Here is a 23,303-nt window from a genome sequence, read left to right on the forward strand (position 1 = left end):
AGAAGCGCGAATTACAAATACAGGGTGACAAAGTAAATAAAAAAAAAACATAAATGAAACCTGACGGTGCGGCGAACTGTTGGAGACGGAAATTTTGGTTAAGATGAAGAAAATGGAAGATTCAGTTTGAAAAAAATTGAAGATGAAAGGGGGAGGTTTAACCAGGCAATGCCGATCCATCACCAACTCCCTAAGCTTCCTTACCTCGTCGACGTTCCGATAGAGGGAGAGCCGGAAAACCGGCTTTCCGGCCATCGAGCTTCTTGATGAGCTGGTTTCGGATTGGAACGAAAATTTAAATAGAAAAAATATTCAATCAAATGTTAAATTCGATTTCACTTTTTCTTTGTACGTTTAATTTTATTAAACACTCACTTTCATTGATGAAAAAATGCATCTCTTCTCTTAGTTCTCTAAAAAGAAATGCATCCATTTGCCAAATTAAATTTTTTTTTTCTTTTAATCATCATTCACGTATAATTCTTCTTAATTTTTAATTATATTAAAATAAATTTTTATTTTTAATAGTATTTGATATAGAAAAAAAATACAATGAAAAATGAGTTCCACTCTCTTTTTAGAGTGACATCTCTATTTATTTATTGATATGCCCTCACTTTTGACGAGAAATACCGTGATTACAAGACAAGTTACAAATAAAAAAATTAAAGGCCTATTAAAAATAACACCAACAACCAACTAAAACAGGACTACAAATCCAAACAAAATTAAATAAGAAACAAATCTAAACAAGCCTATCAAATTAAAAAAAATAATAATAAAATAAAATAAACAAAAAATCTAAACCTACCAAATAAAAATCGAGAGGTTAAACTAATGACGAAAGGAAGTAAAACTCAACATATTCATCCAAATGATACCTTTCAAAGAACGTAATAAAAGATATTGTTGTTCGTAGATGACATTATTTCTCATTTCTCCTTCTCTGGCAAGAAAATCAGTCGCATTATTACCTTTCGCTCTCATTTTTCCTTTCTTTTCTTTCTTACATCAAAATCTTTTATCCAAACAGATCTTAGGGTTATGTTTGGTTTGTAAAATATTTATTTTCAAGAATAAATTTGTAGTGACCCAAAAAATAACAAGCATGGAAGTGTAAAAAATAAATAAATAAATAATTAAATAAAAATTATTAATTAATTAATTAAATATTATTAGATTGAATTAGTAAGATAAATAATATCATATATATATATATATATATATAATATTAATATAATAATATATGATTATATAGATATGTTTGCGCAATCTGAAATTATCATACTCTAAATTGAAAACATCTCCCTCAATTTTAACTTCTTAATTAATTAAATATTATTAGATTGAATTAATAAGATAAATAATATCATATATATATATATATATATAATATAATATAATATAATAACAATATATGATTATATAGATCTCTCCTCAATTTCTCCCAAATCTATGGCCAAATCGACGATTAGACACCACCACGACATTTGGGCTTCAATTATGAGTAAGTTAATCGAAACTTATTTTTGATTTGGGGATCTTAGGCACCACTCTAAGATTTAGGTGAGGAGTGCAAATTATATTTGTTGTTTTAAAAAAAAAATTAACCGATTAAATTCTAGTATTTAATTATTAAATTATAATATTTGATTACATTAGATTTTTGGAAATATCCTTGGGATTAAATTAAATTGTAGGATTGGATTATATTAGACTTTTGGAAATATTCCCGTGATTAAATTAAGCTACAGGATTTGATTATATTAGATTTTTGGGGAATATTTTGGAATTAAGTTAAACTGCGGGAATTTGATTAAATAGATTTTTCGGGAATATTTTGGAATTAAGTTAAACTACAGAGATTTGATTAAATAAATTTTTGGGGAATATTTTGGAAGCAGAGATTTGATTAAATAAAATTTTGGGGAATATTTTGGAATTAGATTAAACTGCGGTAATTTGATCATATTGGTGTTTTTAAATATATTAAAAACTAAATTTAAATATGAGAAATGGATAATACTCACGTTTTTTTTTTAGACTTTAACCGGTTAATGGGAGGATGAAAGCTTAGGAATATTAAAATAATTTTAATTCTGGAGTTGAGTTGATTAATTGGGAAAACATGATTTCAGGGTTTTGAGCTCCGACGTTGGTTTAAAGATCTTAGCAGGCACCCTCTCAGTAAACAGGTAAGGGGAATAAATTATAACAGATATTTTTTTGAAAATTAAGTGGTTAATTTAAAGTATGTGAAAATGAGAATACTGTATATGATTTTGGAAAAATTATAATATGAATATTTTCCCTCTGATCCTTATATTATGATTATCAGACAAAATTGTGTGGCATAAGGATTGTGAAATAACAGTTTTTGTAACGCCTTGATTTTTATACCATTTTTTTTACATAATTACTCTGATACCCTTAAATCATAACCTGAGTCAACCCGAACCTATAGGTACTAAAGATATTCCTGCTTATATATTACATGTCAACAAAACAATGGAAAAATAATATGTATGATCATATATACATATACAATACAATACAATACAATACTAGAGTCTACTACATTCCCAAAAAGACCATAAACAACCTAGGAACTTATCCCCAAAAATCCACCCAAAAGTCTCCTTCCTACTACTTACCCTCTAATCAAAGTAGCATCAACAGTCTTCTCTATCTCCTAGCCTGCTCTGCTCGTCTAACAGGATCACTTGAAATGTTGGAATTCTGGGTGAGACACCTCTTAGTAAGACGAAATATATTAGTACCAGTGTGTGACATAAGAGTTTTTATAAATAATATATTTATTTATCAAAAATGTATCTAAAATAACATAATAATATGAATCATATCATAACTCACACCCAGGTCACTTAAAATACAAGCATTTTTGAATTTTCTATCTAATCATACTTTTAGCTATTGTATATATAATTTATGTTTTCTATAAATCCATATATATATCTATGAAAATTTTCCCTAGATGGATAACTGTATGCATGAATTAACCCCGCATACCTGGGTTATGTGGCCCGTAGGCGGGACTTAACTCTGGTTGGCCTACCAGGTTAAGTCAAACTGAAACCTCTGTAGTATGATTAGCCCCCTCGACCCAGACTACCGGGTAGTCTTTGTCTCTCCTCTGGGCACAATCAACCGATCAATTTCCACACTCTATCTAAGATGTGTGGTTGCACTCTGAATTCTGTATTAGCTACTGTACCGTACTCTGTAATCTGATTTGCTCCATGAGGGATCTGATAATATATAATATTGTGTGTGTGTGTGTGTGTGTGTGTGTGTGTGTATCTTACTGTTTACCATAATTCTACATAACTGAAATAACCATGATTTTGTATTATCTGAAATAACTGTATTGACTGTAATACCGTGATTTTGTATTTTCTGAAATAAATGTATTGACTATAATACCATGATTCTGTGTTACCTATATATCATGGTTCTGTATTTTCTGTATATCTTGGTATTGTAAGAACTGTAAAATTATGTTTATGTATAACTATAAATTATAACTTTGTGATAGCTAAAATCATATTTCTGTAATTCATGTTTCTGTATCAACTATAAATCATGTTAATATAGAAGCTGTGTAAATTTATGTACTAAACTGTCATTTCTCATGCCGCACAATTAAATAAATAAAACTCATATACAATGATTTGTATTTTTCCATTGTATAAAATAACTTATAAGTTGTAGAATTTTCTTGAAATTCATATTACTGAATTTTTCTGAAAATACATATTTTCTTACCCACAATTTCATATTCTGAATTTTTCCTAAAATTATATATTGTGAAGGCACATAATTATTTATATATACTATAAATTACTGGTAAAAATTTCTAAACTTCTGGCATAAAATAATTCCCTTACATGTTTCCTTATAAGCCTGCTGAAACCCTAAATTCACGCCCCACGGCGTTCAAAGCTCAAAACCTTAAAATTCACATTTCCCAAATTTAATCAACTCAACCCCCAGTATATTTATCATTCAGTATTTTTTAGGCTTTATATACTCCAAATTAACACTAAAACGCTAAATTACCTCACTTACCCTGGTTTTGGAGTGGTACCTCGGAACCCCAAATTGAAAATCTATTCTAGTGAAGTTGCAGAGAACCTTCCCACGAACCTCGTGGTGGTTCCTGATCATCAAAATAGGGCTTACCGGAGCGAGAATCGAAGGAAGAAGGGAGTAGGGCCATAAGTTTTGGTGTGAGAGAGAGAGAGAGAGAGAGAGAGAGAGAGAGAGAGAGAGAGAGAGAGAGTATTTTGTTTTAATTTTACAAATGAGCTCGTGGATTCCTTTTTATTTTCAATGCTACCAACAAAATCGTCAACGGTTTTCTGCTCTTCTCACAAAACCGTCAAGGGTTTGGATTTTACCCACTCATTTTTAATTGTTTTCCCTGTAACCGGCCCACGGTAAAAAGAAAACCATCGACGGTTTTTTGCACCTCTCTCGAAACCATCGACGATTTGGGCTTTCTAAACTGAATTTCCTATTTTTTCCAATATCTTTAGTTATTATATTTTTTGGGTATCTACAGTTTTGTATTGGGAATGTGATTTATATTGAAACATCTTATTTGCACTGAGATATGATAAAATGAGATATGCTGATGTGTTTTATACAGATATGAAGATATTAGAAACCCTAATATGTTATATATAGATATGATGATATGAGATTTATGTAAAGATATGTTTTATTGAGAAATAATGAAATGTGATATACAAATATGTTTTACAAAAATGACTAAATATGTGTTATAAAAATGTGATGAAATGAAATGTATATAGATATGATGAGAATTATACAGAAATGATGAGAATTATACAGACATGATGAAATATGAGTATAGAAATGTGGAAATGAGAACTTTGATGGACTAGAGATGTACAGAGAGCACGATACCATTGCTAGCATATGTGTTAGTGCAATCACACGTCTTGTATAAAGTGTGACATGACAATCGATTGGGCCTGTGAAGAGTAGAGTTACCCCTTAGGGTCTGGACTAGGACTGGGTAGGCCAATTGTACTACAGATGTGTTTAGTTTTTGTCTAACTTGATAGGCCAACCACGATTAGATCTAGCTTATAGGACTCACAATCCGGTCGTGTGGGGTGAATACATAACTATGTGACATGAATATCCTCAGGATGGTTCCTTATTACAGACGCGATAATTGAATGTTAGAGTATGATGAATAGCCATAAGTTACTGACGCGTTGTGCTATATGCTGGTGGATACTCATGGGTTGTAATATGAATATGAGAAATACAATGAAAAATGAACAACCATGAGTTACAGACGCGTTGTGTTATATTCTAGTGGATACTCATGAGCTAGAACATGATTATGAGAAACGAAAGCTTATGAAAACATGTTGATATATGATTATGAGAAAAGAGAGCTTATGAAAACATGTTGATATATGATGAGGAGAAATGAAAGCTTATGAAACTATTTTTATATATATATATATATATATATATATATATATATATATATATATATGACTATGAGTACAAATCAATATTTTCTTAGTTGATATAGTTATTTAAATGAATGTGTTATGATATAACAAAACTCATGTTGCCATATACTGTCAATAATTTATTCCGTCTTACTGAGAGGTGTCACCAAGAATTTAAATATTTCAGGAAATTAGGACAGACAAGCAGAGAGAGTTCCGAGGTAGAGGAGATATTGTTACCCTAGTATTCAGGGTAAATGTTTAGAATTGGGGATATGTTTTGTATAACCCTTAGAATATTTTTGTGAATTTTTGGGGGTAGTATATGTATATGTGTGGAGGTTATAGCACTCTGGTATTGTATATAGGACTCCGACACTTTATGTATTTCGCTGCATGGATAGTATGTTTTGATGGACAGATTTCTCAGTACCCCACTTCAAGTCAGGTCATGTTGATATATGGTATCAGAGATGTTTGTTAGATGATTGATTATTATTATTGTTTATGATTGTATTGGAAAAAAATGGTAGAAAAATCGGGTCGTCACAGTTTGGTATCAGAGCCTAGGTTGTTAGGTTCTACAAACTTCAGTAAAATATAATACCAGAGTATAGGAATGGATCTTGATGAGAGTAGGAGATGGGTAGACTAAGATATGAGTCAGTCATTATCATAGGATTAGATTTAAATTTAGGATTCTATCTTGCAGCTTGGAGGTAGGAAATTTTGTGGTGGTTTCTGTGATTTTCCTGGGGTGACGATTTCAGGAAAGTTAAGGTAAACTATCTTTGGTTCTTGTTTTTAAGTGGTAAGACTGAATCTTAAATTGAGAAATATGAGGATGTTAAGATGAATGTTTATAGGAGAATATCTTATGGATCTTAGTTGGACAAGTGTATTAGTCGTGTTATGATGATAAAATTCTAAGATTGTTTTGTTCCATTTTTAGAATGGAACCTAGAAGTAGTAATGCACATGCTGTAGGTGATGATGCAGGGCCTTCTAATTTGGCTGACAAAAATTCCGATGCAGTTCTATGTAGTATCACCCAACAAGTGATGATAGAGATGGCCAGGAATTCTAGGGAATGGGATTGCACGATTGAGCAATTCACATATATGAATCCCCCATCATTCTCCGAAGGGGCTGACCCATTTGTGGCTTAGGACTGGGTCTAGGAGATTGAGGAGACGTTGGCAGTTCTCCCTTGTACCGATGAGCAAAAGGTTATGTTTGCTACGTTTAAGTTGACAGGAGAGGCTAAACAATGGTGAAGATCAGCAAGATTGTTGGAGGAGCAGAGGCTTGTGCCTATAGCGTTGACCTGGAGCTGCTTCAGGGAAATATTCTTCGAGCGGTATTTCCCCGCTACTACCAAGAGTGCAAAAGTGGCAAAATTTTTGAATTTGATCCAATGACACATGACTGTACAACAATATGCTACTAGATTCATCGAGTTGGCCCATTTTGCCCTATACATGGTGCCAGACGAGGAAAAGAAGGCAAGGAAATTCGAGAGCGGCCTGAGGCAGGGTATATATGAGTAGGTAGTGGCTTTTTAGGTCCAGACTTTTACGGAGCTAGTAGATAAAGCCACAGTAATAGAGACTATACTATAGAGAGGTGTTGGGGCATAGGGCCAGAGAAAGAGGCCCATGCCTCCCAATTTTCAGGTAGGTACCAGTTGGGTGCCTTGGAGGAGGCATGGTGGCAGAGGAGGTCAAAGACAAGGGATGGGAGACTGAGCTATACAGAGCAGACCATTGTACCGTACCTATCCTAGGTGCCACAAGAGTCATCCAGGAGTATGCTGGGTTAAAGAGGTGATTTGTTATTGATGCAGTCGACCCAGACACATAGCACAAGATTGTTGTGCACCACTGGACAATGTGCCTACTCCTAGACCATATTGAAGAGATAACCAGGCACTCCGAGGTGGTCAACAAAGGAATATCGCCCCGGTGCGAGTCTATGCACTGACACCGGGAGACGTAGAGGCGGCCAACGATATAGTGACAGGTATCATTTCAATTTTATCATATAAAGTTATTATTCTATTTAATTCAGGGGCGACTCACTCCTTCATAACCCAAGAATTCATCAAGATATGTGATATAGAAACTCAGCCTTTAAATATTAGTTTATCAGTGACTACGCTGACCGGGACTGTAGTGTTGTGTAGGAAGGTACTCAGAGACTATCCAATTTGTATTCAGGGGAAGTCCTTACCAGCTAATTTGGTAGTCCTAGATATGTATGGTTTTGAGATAATTCTAGGAATGGACTGGCTAGCTGCCAACTATGCCAGCATTGATTGTTATCAGAAAAAGGTAGTATTCAAACCTCTAGAAGAATAGGAGTACAGATTTGTGGGGACATGTGTGCGCACCCCACCACAGATATTATCAGTCATTCAGACGAGGAGGTTGCTATTGGAGGGATGTCGGGGATACTTGACTTGTGTAAAGGAAGTGCTAGAAGGAGAATTAAAATTGAATGATATCCAGATAGTAAGAGAGTTTCCTGATATATTTTAGAGGAATTTTTGGGACTGCATCCTGATCGTGAGGTAGAGTTTACTATTGACCTCTCTAGGAACAGCGCCGATCTCTAAAGCTACGTACAGAATGGCACTAGCGGAATTAAAAGAGTTAAAAGAACAACTACATGAATTGTTAGACAAAGGGTTTATTAGGCCTAGTGTGTCACCCTAGGGAGCGTCGGTATTGTTTGTAAAAAAGAAATATGGGTCGATGAGAATGTGCATCAACTATAGAGAAATTAATAAAGTGACCATCAAGAATAAATACCTGCTTCCCCGCATTGATGACTTATTTGATTAGTTTTAGGGGACATAGACTTTCTCCGAGATTGATCTATGATTTGGGTACCATCAAGTAAAGGTCAAGGTAGAGGATGTTCCAAAACAACGTTCAGAACTCGGTATGGCTATTATGAGTTCTTATTTATGTCATTCGGACTAACGAATGCTCCTACTGCATTTTTGGATCTAATGAACAAGGTGTTCCATGAATACCTAGATCAATTTGTAGTAGTGTTCATTGATGATATTCTGATCTATTCAAAGAGTTCAAAGGAGCATGAAAATCATTTGAGACTAGTGCTTTAGTTGCTAAGGGAAAAGAATTTATACGCCAAATTAAAGAAATGTAAATTCTAGTTAAAGAAAGTTGCATTCGTTGGACTCGTAAAATCTACGGATGGTGTTTCAGTGGACCCTAACAAGATAGAGGCGATAATTGATTGGGCGAGACTTAGAAATGTTAAGGAGGTTAGGAGTTTCTTGGGTTTGGCAGGGTACTATCGTCAGTTTGTGGAAGGATTTTCAAAACTATCTGGTCCTTTGACACAGTTGACGAGGAAGAAAGTAAAGTTTGAGTGGAATGATGATTGTGAGCAGAGCTTCCTGAAATAGAAGCAGCGAGTCGTCATTGCACCAATCTTGACTATTCCATCAGGAAATGATGGTTTCGTAATTTATGGTGATGTGTCTCAGAAAGGACTGGGGTGTGTTCTGATGCAATAGTAAAAAATTGTGGTTTATGCTTCTCGACAACTTAAGGAATACGAGAAGAACTACCTTATGCATGATTTGGAATTGGCTAAAGTGGTGTATGCATTGAAAATTTGGAGGCATTATCTGTATAGTGGAAAGTGTGAAATATTTACAGATCATAAAAGTTTGAAATATTTCTTCACATAGAAAGAGTTGAACATGAGGCAAAGGACGTGGCTGGAATTAATTAAAGATTACGACTGTACCATCAATTACCACCCAGGAAAGGCTAATGTGGTAGTTGATGCCTTGAGTCGGAAGTCGGAGAGTTCCTTGGTATCAGCAGTGGTGGTGCAACATCATATCAGAATGGATTTAGAGAACCTTGTTGTGAAACTAGTAGAAGGAAATCACTAGACACTCATTGCTAATCTGGTACTCTAGCCCACTTTACAGGAAAGAGTTAAAGCTACTCAGATGAAATATGCGGAATTAGTAAACATTATGGATACAGTATAGAATGGTCAGGGAGCAGAGTTTAATATCTTAGATGATAGAGCTTTAAGGTTCCATACCAGACTGTGTGTACCGGCTGACGTTGAGATTAAAAGAATTATCTTGGAGGAAGTGCACCGATCCCTTTATATAGTGCACCCTGGAAGTACTAAAATGTACAAGGATCTACGAGAGTCTTTCTGGTGGGTTAATATGAAGAAAGAAATCATTGAATATGTAGAACAGTGTTTGACATGCCAGCAGGTGAAAGCTGAGCAACAGAGACCGGCTGGATCATTGCAACCGCTTCACATCCCCGAATGAAAGTGGGAGCATATTTCTATGGACTTTGTCATAGGATTACCACCAGCATTGCATAGGCAGGACACCATCTGGGTGATCGTTGACCGATTGACAAATACTGCCCATTTTTTTCCCATTAGAGTTAACTACTCCATGAGTAGATTGGCAGAGTTATACATATAGGAGATAGTTAGACTGCATGGTGTGCCAGTGTCCATAGTTTCAAACCAATACCCAAAATTCAAATCTTAGTTTTGGAAGAGTTTGCAAAGAGCTTTTGGATCCCAGTTGACTTTTAGCACGACATTTCACCCCCAGACTGATGGACAATCAAAAAGAATTATCCAAATACTAGAGGATATCCTACGGGCTTGTGTACTGGATTTTGAGGGTAGTTGGATTCAGTACTTGTCACTAGTGGAGTTTGCTTATAATAATAGCTATTAGGTTAGTATTGAAATGACACCGTATGAAGCATTATATGGTTGGAGGTGCCGAACTCCACTATATTGGGATGAAGTTGGTGAAAGACAAATTCTGGGGCTCGAAATTGTACAACAAACTTCTGAGAAAATCAGGCATATTCAAGAAGAAGGGTAAGCTAAGGCCTAGGTATATTGGACCGTTCGAGATACTCTATCCTATGATGAAGTGTTAATTCAAAACCTAGATCGGAAATAGCAAGAATTGCGTACTAAAAAATTTATGTTGGTATAAGTGCAAGTTAACAAATTTTGAGGACGAAATTTTTACAAGGAGAGGAGGATATAGTGACCCCAAAAATAATATGCATGGAATTGTAAAAAAAAATTAATAATAAATAAATAAATATTAATTAATTAATTATTATTAGATTGAATTAATAAAATAAATAATATCATAGATATATATAAGGATTAAGGTATTATGTATATAATAATAATAATAATAATAATAATAATAATAATAATAATAATAATAATAATAATAATAATAATATATGATTATATAGATATGTTTGCATTAAATGCAATCTGAAATCATCATACTGCAAATTAAAACCATCTCCCTCAATTTTAACTTCTGGAACTCCCCCCCCCCCCCTTCACATTTCTCCATGGTCGAATGACACACACTCTCTCTCTCTCTCTCCTCAATTTCTCTCAAATCTTCAACCAAATCGACGACTAGACACCACTACGAGATCCTGGCTTCGATTCTGAGTAAGTTAAGCAAAACATATTTTTGATTTAGGAATCCTAAGTACCACTTCAAGGCTAAGGTGAGGAGTGCAAATTATGTTTGTTGCTTTAAAAAAAAAATTAACTGATTAAATTCTAGTATTTAATTATTAAATCGTAGTATTTGATTATATTATATTTTTGGAAATATTCCTAGGATTAAATTAAACTGTAATATTGGATTATATTAAACTTTTGGAAATATTCCTAGGATTAAATTAAACTATAGGATTTGATTATATTAGATTTTTGGGAAATATTTTTGAATTAAGTTAAACTACAGGGATTTGATTAAATAGATTTTTGGGGAATTTTTTGGAATTAAGTTAAACTGTAGGGATTTGATTAAATAAATTTTTGGGGAATATTTTGGAATTAGATTAAATTGCAGGGATTTGATCATATTAGTGTTTTTAAATATGTTAGAAATTAAATTTAAATATGGGAAGTGGATCATACCCGCATTTTTTTTAGACTTTTACCAGTTAATGGGAGCGTGTGAGCTTAGGAATATTAAGATAATTGTAATTCTAGGGTTGAGCTGATTACCTGAGAAAATATGATTTCAAGGTTTTGAACTCCGAAAGCCGTGGGCATTGGTTTAAAGATCTTAGCAAGCACCCTCTTAATAAGCAGGTAAGGAGAATAAATTATAACAGATATTTTTGAGAAATTAACTAGTTAATTTAAAGTATGTGAAAATGAGAATACTATATATGGTTTGGGAAAAACTATGATATGAATATTTTCCATGTGATCATTATATTATGATTATTAAACAAAATTGTATGGCATGAGGAATGTGAAATAACAGTTTTGTACTCGGAATGTGATTTATACTGAAATATCTGATTTGCACTGAGATATGATAATATGAGATATACTGATGTGTTTTATAAAAATATGAAGATATGAGAAACCTAGATATGTTTTATCTAGATGTGATGATATGAGATTTATATACAAATATGTTTTACTGAGAAATAATGAAATGTGATATACAAGTATGTTTTACAGAAATGATTAAATATGTGTTATATAGATATGATGAGAATTATACAGAAATGATGAGAATTATACAGATATGATGAAATATGAGTATAGAAATGTGGAAATGAGAACCCTTGTAACGCCCCAACCCGTCGCGTGGGCCCGTGTCACAATCTGACTATTTTCACACCGTTGTGAAGGTCCGTGCGGCGCTAACTAAAACACTCTTGCTTAACTAGCTACCCTATTGTTTACCAACATTCATCCACGAAACACTTTCATTAACATTCATTCAGATAGCAGCAGAAATAGTAATCAATTCATGAAAGCCATGGCAAGCAAGCAGTAAACATTGAAACAAACGTAATTCATTAACAAATCCTCCGTTGACATGTTGTATTTAGCGAGGGAGGCAAGTAGGCTAAGCACGTTGACAATTGCTAGTGAGTTTTACAATGACTAATGAACACTCACCCTCCCCTAAAGAGGTTTTTATGTAATTATCATCCTGACACTAGGAAACATCAAAGTGATCGAGGAGTCATACTGCCTTATTTGGCTTACAAAGACTCTATTAGTAGAAAATAACCCTACACTAGTATTTACATGATAGAAACCCATCCTAAGCACACGAGATAAGCGGTCACAGGCAAGCATAACGCCCTGAACAAGCTTAACTTGTGACATTCTCCCCCACTTATGCGGTCGACGTCCTCGTAGACTTTTGGCGGTAGGTACACTTCAACTTTGTCCACGAATGGCTTCAAATCTTTCGCAAAAATCCAGCTAATTTCTTTGTCATCAAGGCACTTCCACTTCACTAGGAACTTCTGTCGCTTCTTCCTTGAGGATATGAACTTTCTATCTGCAAGGATCTCTTCAACTTCATGTCTATCAAGTTGCACTGTCTTCAACTCTGCGCTATTTGACTGATTTCTGCTCAGGTCGTTGGTGTTGGCATTGAATGGCTTGAGGCAGTTGACATGAAACTGCGGTCTTATCTCCTGATCTTCCCATTTCTTCATCTGCTCAGAAGCTTTCTCCAGATAGCCTTAGGCAAAGTCTGCATTCTGTCTCCCTTCACTGGTGAAGATGTACGCCCTGGGACTCTTTCGTCTGTACGGCTCAAAAGAGCAGCAGCTGGCCTGTAACAGCAACAGCTGGCCTATAACAAGCACAAAAGAGCTCTTGTTGGTTGTTGAGTGCCTTTGGGCGTTGCCACAGAATGGAGCCACATCAAGTAGTTGCACGCCACTCTTGTGGTTGTCATTGACAAAATGACACAAGTACTCATCTAGCAACTCTTTGAATCTCTTCATCTGTCTGTTTGTCTATCAGTGACAACTCGAAGAGATGTCAAGATGTGACCTGAATATCCTGAAAAACTCTGTCAAGAAGTTGTCAGTGAACATTAAATCTTGGTCACAAATAATAACTTGGGGAAAACCCCAATATCTTACAATAGTCACAAGGAACAATTGTGTCGTCCCCTTTGCTGAACAGTACTTTGGTGCGGCCATGAAAGTACCATACTTCTTCCGCTCACCTTTGTCTTGTTGGCAAGTGAGACAAGTTTTGGTATAATCAACCACATCATCCCGCGTGTGTGGCCAATAACACCTTCCCAGTAGTCCTGTCATTGGAGTCATTCTCCGCGAATACCCCTCAACGAACTTCCTATAGCATTTAGTAAGGCCAAGAAAGGAACGCAACTTCTTCACTGTCGTGGGGATCTTCCGTTCTTGAATCATCCTTACCTTCTCCATACCCCTCCGGATACGACCTTGTTCAACCACTTGACTAAGGAATTTGTTGCCCCACCGAGCGAAAGAGAAATTCTCCTTCTTCACATTCAGATTGTTTCCCCTCAGCCTGTCGACCACCTTCCGTAGATGCTCTTCATGTTTCCTCCGAAACAACACCGACGCTCCCAACGGTGTTTTGGAAGGGCAAACAAATCCCGCTTCCAATTCATCAAGTTGTTTCCCCAACTCTACTATCTCTCGAGGTGCAATCCGACATGGCCCTTTAGCAGGTGGTTTCACTGCTGATAACAACTCAATCTCATCCTCCACAGTCCGTCGTGAAGGCAAATTGTGAGACAGCTTATCCGGCAACACCTCCTTATACTCATCCAACACCGCTTGGATGGTCGTAGGCTCCAGCTCTTGGCCTACTTCTTTGTCTACCACCACCATGGCTAGACGTGTCTTCTTACCCTTACCGAATCCTTCATTGAGTTGTATGCCTGAAAGGGACTTCCCGTTGTCTCCTTTCATTGCAACGACTTGCACCATGCATGAGTGATCTCCCATCAGACACAGGGAACCAACCGAAGCCATCAGCACTGCCCTCGTCCCCCTTAGGAACTCCATTCCTAGAATGACTGGAAAGTCATCTAATGGCACCGCTGTGAAATTCGCATGACCTTCCCACTATCCAAGATTTATAGCCACTTGCTTGGCTACTCCCACAGTAGGCTCGGCTATATAGTTAACTGCTTTCATGCGTCTTGTATCCTTTTATAAGGATAAGTTAAGTCTCCCTACTTCCAACTGCGAAAAAAAATTATGAGTAGCTCCCATATCCACCATAGCGCGAGTACTCTTCCCATTTATCCTCAAGTCCACAAACATTAACCCTTTTTCTTGTGTAACTTTCAGTGTTTTTGCCTGCTTTTCCAATGCGTTCACCAACCACACTGAACCCACCCTCGGGGAATCATCCTCTTCCCCATCATCTTCCACTACTTGCTCTGTAATGGAAGCCTATAAAGTATTAAGTGATACTTTGTGAGGGCACTCAAAAACTCTATGAGGACCTCGACACAAGAAACACTCAAGTTTACCCTTTCCCTTAAGTGTGTTGAACCCTTGAGACGATGAAGCTTCCTTTGAGGTTGATGATTTAGAGTTGGCTCCCCCACTCTTGGGTTTGCCATTCTTGAAATACTTTCCACTGTTTCCCTCTTCGCCAAGGACGAAGCGGTCTCATCACCAGCATAGTCTGTCAAGCGTTCTGCAGCCGCTTGTGCAGTTGACAAGTCTTAAACCCTTTACCTATGAAGTTCAGTTCTTGCCTATGGTTTCATCCCCTCTAGAAAATAGAACAATTTTTCCTTCTCCGACATATCCCGAATATCCAACATTAAAGCAGAAAATTGTTTCACATATTCGCTGATCGACCCCGTATGCTTGAGATCTCTCAGTTTTCTCCTTGCATTATACTCAACATTTTCAGGAAAGAATTGGGCCCTGAGCTCTCCCTTCAAGTCTGCCTAACTATCAATTACACAACTTCCATTTTCAATTTCTCTGTACTTGGTACGCCACTATAGTTTGGCATCACCAACCAAGTACATGGTCGTAGTATCCACCTTTGCCTGTTCTGAGGCCATCCTCACAATGCGAAAGTACTGCTCCACGTCAAACAAGAAGTTCTCTAACTCCTTGGCATCTCGGGCACCCCCATACGTCTTGGGTTCGGGCACCTTGGTCTTGCTAACTCCCAGAGTGTTGGAGTTCCCCATAGCAAGAACCATCACGTTCATCTTTGCATCCAGATCTACCATCCGGGCCTGCAAAGCTTCCAATGAGTGGCGAAAGTCCTCTGACAAGTCACTTATCAAACATGTTTGATGTTTTTGTGATCCCATCACCTCATTAACAAGTTCTCTCATCTAGGCCACCTCCGCGGCCATAGTGTTGGTTGTTGTCTCAACTTGTGCTTCCAGCACACTGATCCTCTCGGCAGTGTTTGGTGCCATGGTCACTTACCAAAGATTCCCAAATCCAACAACGAAGGCAATCGAATTCACATAGCAACTCAACCTTGGGCTCTCACCAAGTGTCACCGACTTGGCTCTGAGACCAAATGTCATGGTCTGACTATTTTCACACCATTGTGAAGGGCCGTGCGACGCTAGCTAAAGTACTCTTGCTTAACTAGCCAGCCTATCATTTACCAACATTCATCCATGAAACACTTTTATTAACATTCATTCCGATAGTAGCGGAAATAGTAATCAATTCATGAAAGTCGTGGCAAGTAAGCAGTAAACATTAAAGCAAACGTAATTCATTAACAAATCCTCCATTGACATGTTGTACTTAGCGAGGGAGGCAAGTAGGTTAAGCACGTTGACAATTGCTAGTGAGTTTTACAATGACTGATGAACACTCACCCTCCCCTAAAGAGGTTTTTATGTAATTATCATCCTAGCACTAGAAAACATCAAAGTGACTGAGGAGTCATACTTCCTTATTTGGCTTACAAAGACTTTACTAGTAGAAAATAACCCTACACTAGTATTTACATGATGGAAACCCATCCTAAGCACACGAGATAAGCGGTCACAGGCAAGCATAATGCTCTGAACAAGCTTAGCTCATGACAGCCCGGGGTGCTACTTTAGTGATGTCTGAGTACCTGATACTATATTCATAATATAAATGCAGTGAAAATAAAAGATACATCCTCTAAATACATTACTAGAGTTCTAAACTACCTCATACACAAAAGTCTCCAAATATTCATATTACAATCCATAATATCATACAAAACCAACTAAGTCCATACAACCATCATACACATCCAGGGACTTCAAATATAACGTAATACATTAGAGTTCTTACAGACACTCACAAAAAAACTAAACTGGCTATCACTCTGCACCAGTGTTCGCTAAACTCGATCTCGAGATGGTCCTGAAAATTTATTTGTATATTGGGGTGAGACACTTCTCAGTAAGGCAAATTAAGTTAATATTAGTGTGTGGCCAATGTGAGTTTTAATGTATACAAAATATCATCAGTTGTGAAATAACCACAGTTACAAAATCATTCCCAAACCACACACACACACACACAATTGTTTATAAGCGAAAGTTTCCAAGGATAAGGGAGATTACACACCCATACATGTAGCTCCCCTCCACTCTAATACGTTATGCAACCTGGTATGGCAACAACTGATACTTTATCAGGGTACTCGCCTTTCTCAACAAACCCTCAGGCAGAGAGTTTATTTCGCCATAAACATTTATGTATTTTACTTTCACAATATAAACCAATTCAATAAATAGAAATACCATTTACATAAATTAACATATATGCGTAGAAGACACTCCCTAGGACTAAACACCATTTACTTAATTCCCCTATGGTATGGGTTGTGCGAAGGCTGGACTTATGCCCTAGGGGATTAGCCTAGACACAGTCAAAGTAACCATCTGCAAGTACGTCTGCAGACATCCACAACTAAGTTGCAGGTCCGCTAGCCTTATCACTTCCTTGTCCAAACTCCAGGGAAGGTACTCCATCCTACGCAGGCTAAACGGCAAAGACCACCCTACACATCTCAGTACATTGTGGGCACACTGGTCTCAATATCAATCCCTAGCAACAATATTGTGCTCACAATACAACTAGTCCTCAAGGTTCTTAAACCATATTATGCAATTTAAATAGTAAACACCGTAGTATAAATCTCATTTCATAGAGAACCTACCATTTAATAAAACTTGGCCATCAGCCATTAAATATAAGCCAGCCCCTAGCTGTCAAGTAAAACTCGGTCTACAACTTTTAAATAAAACTAAGTATTTTGCAAAGGCAGTTCCAGTATATTTTACAAACAATTCAGTATTTTTCACAACCATACCCAAATTCAGTTATACCATAACCCATATTGATTATTCACCTGCCACACAATTACAATATTTGAACATAGCCATTTTAAACAACCATCATAATATAAAACTCAGTTTTCCACTGTTCATTTTATCCAAAATACCATATCATATATCCTAAATTTATAAAATTTATTCTGAACAGTTGGTTTTCAAAATAACCTTTGAAATCATAGTATACATATATATATAAAGCAGTTTAATTGGTTCAAACTTAATAAAACCCGACTTAACTTAATCCTTTTACCTGTTTTCCTAATGTTATGCCTGTAGGGATCCCAAAACTGTGCCCGCAGTGCTCACACAAACCCTGAATTCATAAATCCTAGTTTAATTAACTCAATCCCATATAAAATACTATTTTAATATTTTCCAGGCCCACAAACTCCAAATAAATTATTAAACTCCCAAAAATAACAAATTTGCTTAATTCCCTAAATTTTACCTTAGCCTTGGAGTGGTGCCTAGAAAGCCTAATTCAAAAATCTACTTCGCTAGACTTGTAGAGAAACGCTCCTAGATTATCATGGTGACTTCCGATCGTCGATTCAAGCAACAAATGACGAGAAATCGAAGAGTGAAGGGATGATTCTCGTGGTTTAGAGAGAGAGAGAGAGAGAGAGAGAGAGAGAGAGAGAGAGAGAGAGAGAGAGAGAGAGAGAGAGAGAAGAAAGAAAGATATATATATATATATATATTGATTTCTTAACGTTTAAGTTATCTAAGGCCTATTTATAGGTTGTTGACCTAGCTGAATTCGTTGATGAAATGGAGCATTCGTCAACGAGTTGTAGAAGAACATTTGTCAACAAAAGAAGGGATTCGTCGACAAACCTTAAGCTTGAAATTTCTTGCCTTTCGGGATTTCTACATCGACGATGCCTGAACTTCGTCGACGAGTCATAAAAGGGCACTCGTCGACAAAAACAATTGATTCGTCAACAAGTCCTATTACTTTGCACTTTTTAAATTTTCCTTTCTTCTTTTTTTATTTATTTCCTTTATTTTTCGGGTTCAGATTTCTACAACCCTAATGGACCAAAGATGTATAGAGAGCACAATATCATTGCTAGCATATGTGTTAGTGAAGCCACACGTCTTGTATAGAGTGTGACGTGACAATCGATTAGGCCTGTGAAGAGTAGAGTTACCCCCTGGGGTCCGGACCAAGACTGGGTAGGCTAATTGTACTACAGACGCGTTTAGTTTTGATCTAACTTGGTAGGCCGGCCACAGTTAGATCTAGCCTACGGGCCGCACAATCCGGTTAGTGGGGTGAATACATAACGATGTGACATGAATATCCTCGGGATGGTTCCTTATTACAGATGCAATAATTGAATGTTACAATATGATGAATAGTCATGAGTTACAGACGCGTTGTGCTATATGTTGGTGGATACTCATGGGCTATAATATGAATATGAGAAATGAAATGAAAAATAAACAGTCATGAGCTACAGACGCGTTGTGTTATATACTAGTGGATACTCATGAGCTAGAACATGATTATGAGAAATGAAAGCTTATGAAAACATGTTGATATATGATTATTGTTGACCCTATTGGTCATGTCCCGATTTTGATAATGACAAATATTCTGGTATTTAATGTCTGTCAAGTTTGTGTGCAGGTTCATAATAACAAGATCATTTGATGACATGTGAAGACTTGAGGACTGAAGACCCTGAAGACTATTTTCATGTTATAATTCATTTCACTATTATTGGGTCTATAATATTTAAGTAGGAAATGTCTGTAATAATGATTGCATGACATGCATGTAGGAACTATAAAGCTCAAGACCTTAGAGACCTTAGTGATCACCCTTCGGTCGATTGACGCCAGATTTTTTGGCATACTTAAAAAGGCCTTAAAAAAGACCGTAAGTCCCAGCACTTGCACGTAAAAAATTCCCCAATATCACTTATAATATTAGAGGAATTTATTGAAGTGATATTGGGCGTCATTGCAAAAATTGAGAGAGGTCAAGCGATCGAACCCCAGGTGAACAAGTCACCTCGGGGGCCCGAATTGTTGAGAAGTCAACAATTTGACTAGCTCTCAGGCGGCCGAACACAAAATGTTCCTATCTCCCTCAGGCACCCGAGCCCTCTGAAAGGGACTTCTCAACTACTCGGGCTGTCAAACATTCACGTTCATTATGGCCTAGGGCGACTGAGCTGACCAGTTTGGGCTACCGACCCTTGAACCGGGCTCCCGAATCTCACACCATATGGTACTGACTTTAGTTTAGCCACCCGGTCCCAAACTTAGGCACCTAAACCATTTTTTTATATATTTCTCTGGTGAGTATGTTCGAGCGACCGAACTAAAGTTCAGCCACCCAAATCCTCTCGGGTTGATTAATATTTTTACCAAGGTTAAAAGGTTAAATAGGGTTAATTATGTTAAACTTTTTTAACAAATTTAAGAATGCCCTATGTATCCCCAAACGGTCATAATTTATCCATTCTCTATATATAGGGGCTCATTTGCTTAGTTTAGTGGTGATTAGCAAATAAGATTAGTCAAAAACTCTCTCAAATTTCCTAAACCCTATTTGTTCATTCCAACCCCATACACTCATAATACTTCCATTCCTTTGAAAAATATAACTTTGTGAGTGTTTATTGTTTGTTATATTGTGCTAAAAACCCTTACTTGTATATTACACATTTGATTTTCATATTGAGGGTTTAGCTAAATTTTTCCCCTGATTTCATTTGATAAATCCTTGGTTGGGAAAAATCATATAGTTAAGTGAGTTTGCATTATCGTTGCAATACTCATTTGGGCTTATACTTTTGTGTGCAAAAATATTTAACAAAACTAGATTTCAAACAACTCTTGTGGTAGATACATTTGAGAAAATATTTTTGTAGTTGTTTGAATATTCTAATTGGCATCTTTGAAACCCTAAGCTTGCATTGAAATATTTTATATTTTGTTTCAAAGAAAACCTTGTTTATACACTCTTGTGCATATTTGAGATTATCCATAATATTGAGTGTTGATTGCACACGTAGAGCACCGAACTTATAGTTCATACATACTTGAGGTGCATTGATTAGATATTGTGTGTAGTGGTACATATCAGCTTAGTTAAGAAGCATTTATTTCTACGCAAAAAGTATTTACATTCGTTGTATTCTAGGCGTGGTCCTGAAGAGGGAGACTAGCCCTGGTAAATAGTCCCGGATTGGCTTAGACCCGATTAGGAAAGTTAGGTGCACCATTCTGGTAAGGTGTAATTGAGGTCAGCCCTGCTAATTGACCTGGTTGTAACCGGTACCGCTCCACCCGTTAAGTGAGCATTAGTGGAATCCTCGGGCTTGCGAGCAAGAGACGGGGACATAGGCAGTATTGGCCGAACCCTGATAACATACCGTGTGTCTGTTTATATTTTCGCACTTTATATTTACCGCACGTGTATATTATATTGTGAATGCTGCGCATGATTTAAATTTCCGCATATCATTATCTGCGAAATTGTTGTATGATTAGAAAGACCCTAGGTTGTGTTATACGACTATCTCGTTTAACCTATGAGATAAATTTTAAAATTCCAATTCACCCCCCTCTTGGGAATACACCAAGGCTAACAATTATGAGAAATGAAAGCTTATGAAAACATGTTGATATAAACTATGTTTGAAATTAGGAATAGCTTTCCAAGAGGGGGGGTGAATTGGCTTTTAAAATTTCTTTTAATTCTTTTTTAGAATTCTTAAACTTATTTTATTTCTTTTAACCAATTCGTGACTGATTTGTTTAATTTGTTAAGCACTCAAGAACTTAGTTTATTTACTTAATTTTTAACCATACAAACATCCAATCATTTAACCAAACCAATCAACTAAAATTATAAAGTAAACAAACAAGCCAATACACAACACTTATGTAATATAACAACTCAAGATGGTTGTTTGTTTATATTTGCCAAATTTGAACTAAGCCCTGTAGTGAATGAGAATTTATGCTTGCTAATGTAAAGCCCTGTATAGATGAATCAAGTCACTCTTTCCAAATATTTAGAACTCAAATAAGCTCTTGGTAAATTTATCTTTGGGATGTTAACCAAGTAACGTACTCCCGTAAGGTTTCCGCAAGATATGGTGTAACCAACATACTCCCTTTCGGTTTCCGCAACCCAAATCAAAATTAAACCTTAAGTTTGTTTGATTTCCAAATATTACGTAGTGTATATGATTATCAAATAAACCATCCATGCAATTTAAGTATGTTGAAAATAAAGAGTAAAGGAAAGAGAGAATGAGATGGAGATTTTTACGAGGTTTGACTTATACCCAGCCTACGTCCTCGCCCTTAGCAAACCACCAAAGGATTCACTAAACCTGTTCCATTGACAGGTGGAACAAACCTTTACAACCTCCTTGGTTAAGGCTAGAGCTCGCCTTCTCCAAACAATATTCCTTCGTTCGGTCACTCCTTAAGGCTAGAGCCCGCCTCTCTAAGCAATATCCCCTTGCTTAGCCAACAACCCAAACAATCCTTGGAACGTCAAAGAACTACAAGAAATACAAGATAAGATCTACGTACAAGTATACTCTCTTAAAGAGTAAGTTAGTATAATTTCAGCACTATATACTTGAATGTAAAATATCAATATGAAATATAATGAAGTTCAAGTGTAGAATTCACCAATATCCTTCTTAGATGAGGATTAGCAGTAGAAATTCAGAGAATGAAAGATTAGCACTTCAGAATATCTCAGCAAAATAGTTTTGCAATGAGTGAACAAGAGAGCTTTGAAAGAACAAGAGTGCTTTCAACTTTACAAGTAGATTTTTCAATTCTTGGATGAGTTTTGATTTGCAAAACCATGTATTTATAGGCTTTCAAACTTGTTTCCATTTTGAAAAAGTTTTCTTAGAGAGTTTCCCAATTTTTTAGAAAGTTTGGAGCTCAAACGGCTATATTTTAAAATATTATAATTTAAAAAATTTGCCCATTAAACAGTGTTCAGATGTCTGATAGGAGTGACCCCGCTTCAGTGTTTTTGCCATAATTTTTTATATATAACTCCAAATTAGGTGTTCTTGGTGTCAAAATAAATCCAAGAGAAAATCCTACAACTTTCATGTTGACCACTTTTTAAAATAATGAGTTTTTGATAGAGAAAAATTCACCTCAATGCTGCTGTATAAAAACTGACAGCATTTGGGAAAACTCTTTTTGGTGCTTTTTATCCCAAAAATGATTATAACCTTTTTTAAAATAATTTTTGACCTTATAAAAATATTTTTCAGGTATTTTAAAAGGTATCTAAGTCTAAGAAATTAACCTATGAGCTTCAAAATATTTCAAACGATATTTTAAACATTAAAGCACTTACATAAAGACTTCTAAGATATTAACATTCTAAGTTCTTGAGTCTTCATACTTTGTCCTTGAATTGAGTTCATCTTTTCTTCAAGCTTCCATATTCTTTGAGCTTTCTCACTTTGCCTTTCTTTGGCTCTTTGAACTTTAATATGCCTTGACTTTCAACAACTCATTCATGTCCTCATATTCTTCAAGGTTTCATATATCATCTTTAAATC

The sequence above is a fragment of the Malania oleifera genome, chromosome 6 (assembly GCF_029873635.1).
Source record: "Malania oleifera isolate guangnan ecotype guangnan chromosome 6, ASM2987363v1, whole genome shotgun sequence".
In the NCBI taxonomy this organism is placed as follows: domain Eukaryota; kingdom Viridiplantae; phylum Streptophyta; class Magnoliopsida; order Santalales; family Ximeniaceae; genus Malania; species Malania oleifera.